General features: G+C 36.0%; 1 pseudogene; it reads left to right on the top strand.

The window, feature by feature from the left end:
- The first annotated feature begins 3,986 nt into the window (after positions 1-3,986).
- LOC114023517 lies at positions 3,987-4,872 on the top strand (annotated as a pseudogene).
- The last annotated feature ends 4,442 nt before the right edge of the window (positions 4,873-9,314 follow it).

The following is a 9,314-nucleotide window of genomic DNA, read 5'->3' as shown; positions in this document are numbered from 1 at the left end:
CCTACACAGGTAAAAGTACTGTAATTATTTCTATACAAGCCTAAAGTATTTGGGTTTAGATCTAACTCCTGACACAATAGCTGTGTGACCCTGAGCAAGTCCTTTATACTCATTATGGCACATGTAGTGTTTAGGCCCAAATGGATTGGAATGGGGGGGGGGATTTTTAATAAAATCAACTAGTCCTTGATCCATTTCATCCTTAAAACAGATTTTAATTCTATAGGATTTTATGTGAAAACATGCCAATGTTGAATAGATTTCATTTCTATAGTTCAGAATCAAACCTGTAAAAAAATTACATTTAACAAGAAGACCCTCAATAGTGTAGCACAATTCTTTTAGGGCAAAGATGATTTTGTTGTAAAACCAATAGGTGGTAGAGGAGAGGTAGTTGGGGGACAAATTTAGAGTCCACCCTAAGTTCTTTGAAATGACATGCAGTGTTTAAGATTCATTCAGGAGATAAATAATAAGAATGTTATTAAATAGGAAAAAGAAACTAATACCAGGTTCATTGAACTCTATCTGCATTTTAAACTTTCCTGGCTCCCACTGTTCTTAGTCAAGTGATTTTGTGTCTAACTCTGCTTTAGGCTAGTACGAAAATGAGTTGACTCTTTCTCTTGCTGTCCTCTACTGATATACCAGTGACACGTTATGGGGCTGTATTTTGACACACTCATTAACAAGATAGTAGTACATTTTCACCTCATTATTTTTAGATGGTTGCCCTGGGAGCAGGTCTGCAGAGTTGCTGCTTCTTATTTAAATGTACAATAATAAAAGTATGGGCATAATTGAATTCTCTCACTTAAAAAAAATGTAGGGATGCTTTTACGGAGCCATCAATTTATGTTAGGTACTAAGGATATGTAGACTCCTTTATTCAGTTGTTGACTATAGGAAAATATTAATATGTAGATCAAAAATATTTTAATATATACCTTGTATTTGCCAGTTATTTTCCTGTGTGGAGGACAAAAAGGCAAAAATGAAGTCCCTGCCTTCAATGTGCTTACATTCCATTCAGGAGGTGACATTTACATCTTCAAGTATGAGAGAGGGAGCAAAGAATTTCACACCAAGGCCATAGCTACACTGACCCCTGCTAAACTAATTTAATTTCACAAGATTATTCAGTGGTGTTAAATTTCAGTCCTATGGTATCTTGGCTTCTACTGATGTATTCCATAGCTCTTTTCTTAAGAAGGGCCAAAGAAAGAGAAGAAACCCCTAAGTAGTGTCCAGAAAACCCAGATTTCCCATTCCTTCAATGATAAATAATGGTGATACAGTAAATATTCTGCCTCCCTCCACTTAGAATCAGAATAAATTCAGAATAAATGAAGTCCAGATGAGGTTGAACATCATAATAGAGCTAGCTGTTCAACTGAAGCACAAAACTAGTTCCCAGGAAAACTAGAACCAAGGCTGACCTCATGTGCTGGGATATGAAAACACACACACACACACACACACACACACACACAAGTATACACATATATATGTGTATACATGTACATATGTGTGTGTATAAATATAAATATTTTAAATAATTTTCTTTGTGTCACCAAGAAAAAAAATATCTGAGGAAAAGTATTTGGAAGGCATAAACAAAATAAATACAAGATAATTTGGGATGATAGTTCTTCCTATTGAGGGATATCAGGGAAGGTGTAATGTAGAAGGTGGTATAAAGATGATACAAACAAAATACATGTGTTTATGTCTATTTTCATGTAGATGTTTGAAAACGAATTTTTCCTGCCTTCAGTAAATGGAAGTTCTACATATTTTATCTGATATTTATTTTCATTACTGAACATATTATTTTACTTTATACATTTTTAAAGTTAAAATAGGTTTCTTTAAAAAATAGGTACCTTGCTTTCTTAGACCTCTAATAACTTCAACTAATCCATTTAGCTTTCACTTGAAATAAATATGAAACCAACGGAAGTACTTGCTAGCTTCTTGAATCAGGGACGTTCCGCAGCCAGCTTACTAACGCGATTTTTGTGTGAACATTTACACCTCAGGAACCAACAAGGCTACAAAACAGGGCTTGATTAATTCTTTTATTGATTGCCTGCACTTCAGAAAGTTATGGAGGAAATGTTAGCAATTCAGATTAAATTTGAAACTATATCCTCCTTTTAAGGGAGCTGGTTGTTAAACATTTACTAACACACCTTTGGTTGGAATTTAGGTAAAGTTTCTCATATTAAAAAGATAGGTACTGTTTAAATATTTTTCCTTCATCATTTCTATATTACATTTAATGATTCTCATTTTCAGATCTCTAAACACATGATAGATGTTTTTTAGATATTAGCATGTAGACTGAACTCTGGCTCAGGGTTTAGGTTTTATCTAATTCTTCTACTCTTCATTCTCTCCTTTGATACTGTTGTCACTCTAGTATAGACCCTTATCACCTCATGCTTGGATTATTACAATAGCCTGCTACTGGGTATATCTACCTCGAGTCTCTCCCCACTCCAACCCATCCTCCATTCAGGCACCAAAGTGATTTTTCTGAAGTGCATGCCCAACCAAGTCACCCTCCTACTCTATAAATTCCAGTGGCCCACTACTGCCTCCAGAATCAGAAACCAAATTGTTTGGTGTTCAAAGCCCCTCATAATCTAGCCCTGTCCTTCTTTTTCTAGTCTTCTTGTATCTTACTCCCTTCTACATTCTCTTTGTTCCAGTGACCCCTAACCTCCTTTCTATTCTATAAACAAGACATTCTATTTTTCCAATCTGATTTTTTCCCTCATGCCTGGAATGCTTTCCCTTTTCACATCTACCTACTGACTTGTTCCTGTCTCAACTAAATATACCAACTTCTATAGGAAGCCATTCCTAATCCCTCTTAATTCAAGTGCTTTCCCTATATTAGCTTCTATTTATCCTGTATAAAGCTTGTTTATACACATTTGTTTGCTTATTGTCTCCCCCGTTAGATGGTGAGCTCCTTTAGGACAGGGACTGCCTTTTTTTCTCATTTTGCATCCCCAGACCTTAGCACACTGTCTTATATATTCTAGGTGCTTAAAAATGTTAATTGGCTGAATCAATGAATCAACAAATATTTATTAAATGACTGCTATGTGGAAGGTACTGTAATAGGTGGTCGACACATAAGTCTGAAGAGTAAAGCAATTCTTGCTCACAATTCTTCTCCCTTGGCTATCCTTCCAAAACCTGCCTATGAACCCTTGGGATTGATCAGTGTTCCCAATAATGGGAGGCAGGGCTTTTGGACACTATATGACAAGTCAATCTATCCATGTCCTGACTCTTATTTTGTGTTGTTCAACAGTTCTGTCCTATTAATCTCAGTATAATGTACTTCCTGGTGCCTCAATTTGGCACAGTACTTCTAGTTTGCTTACCCCACTTCAGAAGGGACTATTTGCTATAAGGAAAAGTCTATGACATCAAAGGTAGACAGCAAACTGGAAAAATAACTGCCAAATATAACCCCCATTTTAACAAATGGCAATATGAAGGTGAAACAGTGTCTTGATTAAGAAAACAAATCTCATCATTAGGAAATTAAGCTGGATTATAATTCACACATAACATTAAAATTTAGTCATTTCAACTATTTGTTTATTTGGAAAAGTAAAAGAATCAGTAAAATATTTTCAAAAAGGTATGAGGAGACCACATCATGTCAGCCTGTTTGAACTTTTAGTTCTTAACTGGATTTCATTCTACTTCTCCAAAGTGAGGTTTGATGGGGACCAGAGTCTTGTTAGTCTCACCTTCCTGTCCATGGTGGAGCCTCAGGCTGCAGGTTGTCTCTCTGCACTCCTTTCCCAGCATTCAATCCCCTTCCCTATGGAGATGCAGCTGGAAATAAGAGCTCTGTATTTCTGTGTAGAAAAACACCCAAATCACTGTCTTTCACAGCATCCAGAGAGCCAGATATACTTGCTATTAAGCCCAGTGCAGGTTGACTCCTAGGCAAGATGTCCCTGCCAATTAGAACGCACCATCAGGCATTCAGTTGTGATGATTCCCTGGAGGGTCCTACACCAATGATTCTGCCTTCCTCTGACATGTTCAGTAAGGTTCTGTGGAAAAAGCCAGCATCCTAGATCAAAAGTACCAATAGCTTTCCAAGGCTGAGGAAGGGGAAACTAGTTTGTCCTTTCCTACTAACCCCCTCAACTTCAGTTATCAAAGGAACAAAGTTCCAGTGGTGAAGGCCAAGGCTATACACCACCATGAATGCTCTCATTACAAAACAGACACAAGGAAGCATCCAGTGCTTTTAGTAGTGGGCATGCCTAAGAGTTGAGGCTACACTCCCCATAAAGGCCATACCACAGAAGAAGTCAACCACTACTACTTGGTTTAGGCAGACCATAAATTAAAGTTGCAAAACAGAGAGATGACAAAAGAAGGCAGATTGACTGCTTCAGCCCAGTCCACTGAAACTGTAACACCCTATTCTTCTTCCAAGCAAAAGTCCAGAGGCTTGCTTACTCATGATTTTTTTTAACCTGGATTTTTTTTTTTATACTTTACAGATGTTAGCTGACCTAGATGTCAACAGCATGGACTCTGGAAATGGAAGTAGATATAACCCCTCATCTGAAAAATGGAGCCTTTTTTGGACCAAGAGCCCTTCAGAAAGCTTACTCAGGTTTCAATGTCTAGTCCTACAAAGGTACTCTGAAGCCTTCACGAATGGAGCTCACACTGGTGCAGTCTACCAGAATTGCAGAGAATGCAATAGCCTTCAAGCCACCTAAGCTGGACCTTCCAGTGATGGAAAGGAAGAAACAACTTCCAGAAGCTCAGGTCTTCAAATCGAGGCACGTGAGTATTTTGACTCCCACAGGATTCTAAAGCTCCTTTTTCATATAGGAAAAGTAGCTTTTCCTGGCGAGCCACTGTTACGTAGAAAGGATATTGTAAACAAACTTTTCCTTCTTCCCGTACACCTAGCCCTCGACATAGGAAAAATGTCACCTATTCATAGTTCTGCTGAGGATAATATTCCTGGGGAGTTGGTGATTGGTTCTTTAAATATCTGTAGCAAAGCTTGAATCTTTCTAATGTAGTAATAGCTATTCTGTAACGACCCAAAGTTGGTCTGAATAACTCAAAGTACAATCAACCACAGCCAACTACTGATTCATACAACTAGATTGCAGGGGGCAAGGGAAATAATTAAAATCTAAGCAGATATTGTTATGTACATATTTTTCTAAGGCCAAAAAAGAAGTATTGACTGGTTATGTTGACTGAGCCTGAGACCACATATATGCTGACAATTCCGTCTATTTGCTTTTAAGATTTGTAACAATGATACATTATTTAATGATACATTATTTTAGTGGAATTCTGCCCCTACCTGCTAATCTATTCTACTCTACTAGCTTTTAAACTACTTTTTGATTTTTTTAATGAAATCATTTTATCACAGAAGTAGAGAATGAAAGGTAGTTAGAAGTTACATATTTCAACCCCTCATTTTAGAGAAGCTGTAACTTCTGAATTACTGAGAAGTTATGACTTGCCCAAGGTTAGGTAAGTAAGAAGAAGAGCCAAATTTTAAAACCAAATGTCCTGGAACTCAGCACTCTAATTTTGTTTTGAAAATTCTTTGATACTTCTTAAGTTAATGGGGATCCCTCTGCCCCTAAGGGTTTTTTTAAAACAACCTTGCGAGGCACAAGCTATTTTTTCTCCTAATCATTTTTAACTCTACCTGCCAGAATTTCATGTGACCTGTCATGTCAGTACTTTTACCATAGGGCAACACTCAGTGTGGAAGCTATTTCTCGGACTCTGTCTAACTTAGTTGACCAGTTTCACTGAAATTTAAACCTGAGTCAGTTCCAGAATGGTTCTGCAGATGTACATATGGACATACCTATAGAACCTGACATGCAATCTCCTAATCCAATTGTGGCTTCTTCCTATGTATCAAGTGAGCTTTGGACAAACAATGCACTTCTATCTTCTTCTTATTTCATGCAAACAACTAAAAGAAAATGAAATTGCTTGAAAAATCCAATGAACACACGCTCTCCTATCTCTAGACTGTCTTCAGTTCATATTGTGCTATGATGCCAAAAAAAAAATAAGAAATGGCAAAATGTGAACCTTTAAACTGCATTAAATAACTTTTTTATGAACAGAAATAGAGCATATAATATCTGATGCAAAGAGGTAGAACATAAGAATGTTGAATAAGATGTAATTTATTTCCCCAAAATGACTCTTGTCTATTACATTCCAGTTCCATCTCTGTATAAAATAGATATTCTTATCAGAAGTTTATCTGCAATCCTTTTCTAACATAATACACATCTTGTGATTTCCAATTTTACCACACAATAAACTTTCTTTATGCTCTCGAAATAACATGAGGATGAATTGACTAAAAATAATCCGTGGTGTTACCAAAGATTTTTCAGGCTACAGAATTGCACTTGTACTGTCACTGGCTGTATAGTATGTGGTTTGGAAGACTGAAGAGAAATATTCCAGAGAATATCCCAATACTTCTAAGCGAATATTGTAAATAATGTTTAAGTTTAAAATTAATGGTGAGACTTCATTGTGACTACCAGCATCCAAAAATAGTGATTGCTTTTTCTATCTCATTACTGAGAGCAAGACACAAAATCACTTGCGTAAGAATATGGGAAACGAGGAACATCTCAATACTTACATATTTTTTTCTATTTAAATGTATTCTCTGCCATTTTTTCTTTACTCTGTATTCAACAGTTGACTTGATGTCAGCAATATAAAAAAAATCCATTTTATTCTTAGCTTGTTAATTTAGACATAGCTCAGCTCACCTTAAAGCTCTACAGTGATGTCCCACGGCATTATAAAGAGCAAATAGAAATTCTCCAGTTCCTTTAAAGAATTGTAGCCTGTTCACATCTGGGATGTCAATAACATATGATGCCCTTTCTGCCCAGAATTTTCTTTCCTGGCTGCCTTGTTCTCCTTGTCTTTTTCTCATGTAGATAGTCATCAACTTACAATTCTGCAAGAAAATCTCTACAATCTTTTCAGTGGATTCGGTGGATTTCTCAGGCTGGCCATTAACTTTCTCTCTATTTTTCCTCCCAAGTATGCATGCGTCATTTTTAAGAGGAAGTTTTATTGCTACCTTTTCTTATCACAATAATTTCTGCAAATACCCCATGTCCCCTTCCATATCACTCTTCATTTTTAATTCTTTCATTTAACAAAGAAATATAGTTAAGGAAAAACACTTTGACATGGCTTCTGGCAACATTTAGAGAATTCTTGCACTAATATTCTCGCATCTTTGTGCTGTGAAGATGAGCGTATGCTTCATTTGCAATTTTCTGTTAGAATTACTGGTGTGTTTGTTAGTTCAGAATTTTGCTTATGCTTTAGTGACATTTTTCACTGAAATTGCTCTATTCACTGTGTATATTTTTCTTTTGGTCCCACTTATTTCAGTCTGTTACATTTCATATGATCCTTGCCATGTTTCTCTGTATTCCTCATATTTTCATTTCTTACTGAAAAATAATGGGCATCCATATTATTTCTAATTCTTTGCTGTCACAAAAAGTGCTACTAATTATATGTTTATATATAATGTATGTATATGTATACATATATGTGTGTATGTATACGTGTATTTGTATGTATGTCTGTTTATATATTTTGATTTAAATATTTTGCCCAATGAACTATAAATTGTCCATTTGCATTTATCCACACTTTCTCATAGAAATGCCAGGTACTTAGATGTGAAGAACCTTTATCCAAACACACAAAATCATTGAAGCTAGAAAAACTGACATGAGTAAGCAAAATAAGGCAACCATCATCCTAATTGGAACTAAGTTTGCTATCTTTCTGTTTTTCAATATCATCAAAGCAAAACACTCACATGTCTCATAAGTCTCTTCTAATTGGTTATTCTCTTCATGTACTTATTCAAAGTTTTTTGTATTAGTAATAGGCAAGGGATCAGCAGGCCTTCAGCTAGATTTTACTTCACTGTATAAAATGAAACAAATCAGTCTTCACATATACCTATTTTAAGATTATCCTGAAGTTTCAACTATGATAACTCAAAAATATAAAATATGTTAAAACTAAAAGGCCAACTTCTCTACTCTATATAGAGTTATTCCCATCGAACTTACATAAGCATGTTCTCCTTAGCTGGTGTGGTCTTTTAAATAGCAATGGTGTAGCATTAAAAAAAAAAATTGCACTATCCTAAAGCAGTATGAAGATATCACATCTCTCCGAAAGTAGTTTTGGTGACTAGAGAAGAATTAATTACCCTTCCTTACACTCACCTGAGAAGCCACAATTGTTTTCACTCCTCCCAAGGTTCCTCCTCATAGTCCAGGCCATTAAGAAGAGATTAGGGACCAGCAGAATGAAGATAAATAATTTTTTCTTTGAGGAAAAGTGGTAATTAGTATTAAAGGTTTTAGCTTGCTTGATCTGCTCCATCTTCGTTCATACTTACATGAAAATTGACCCAAGACTAAGGCCAATTGCAACAGGCCAAAAGTAGGCATTTCCCATGAAAAGTATGTAAAGTTTCCTCAAAAGAATGGTGACACTCTCAGGAGTGCTTCTTTGGAAGGTGGTGTCATCTCTTATGGAAAGGATAGGGGTGGAGTCTACTTTGGTTCTTTGAACGCTGAGCTCTTCCTTAGAAACATCCTTTCAAACCAGAACACAGCTAGTTGGTCCCTTTCATAGATCTTCAGTTTTACTCTAGAGGTCTATTTAACTCTTTACACTCTCCCAGTTTCTTAGAGAACACTAGAAGAAGTTTGTTGACATTTTTTTTTGTATCTGGGCTAGCCTACGAAGGTCATGCACAATAATTCCAAGTTATACATGGACAATAATTTAAAGTTATGCAAAACAATCATTTCCAGGAAAGTCTTATGTGGCTCCCTAGAAAAATAAATAGAAATCTCTTTTTGTTGGAAATGTTTCCTTTGCATAACACAACATTCAGTATAAACCAGTTAACTATCAGTACCTTGAAGAATTCAGGAAAGCTTCAATAATTTTACCAACAAGTACAGCACGAAAATATTTTTGAAGATACTTTTACCACTTTTTTATTTTATTTTTGACTTAGTAATGCCCAGGAACTAGCACAGTGCCTGCTGCATAGTAAACACTTTAAAATTGCTTGTTGAATTGAATTCCATCTAATTACTCAATTACCACAACTAAAGACGACCTGTGTCTTGCCCTCGCAGCCATTTAGTAGCATGGTTATAAAAATAAGGACAGTGGATGGTTCAGTA

Source organism: Vombatus ursinus, unplaced genomic scaffold (genome assembly GCF_900497805.2).
Source record: "Vombatus ursinus unplaced genomic scaffold, bare-nosed wombat genome assembly UNPS02014818.1, whole genome shotgun sequence".
NCBI lineage: Eukaryota > Metazoa > Chordata > Mammalia > Diprotodontia > Vombatidae > Vombatus > Vombatus ursinus.
This window is presented reverse-complemented; position numbering and strand designations above follow the sequence as displayed.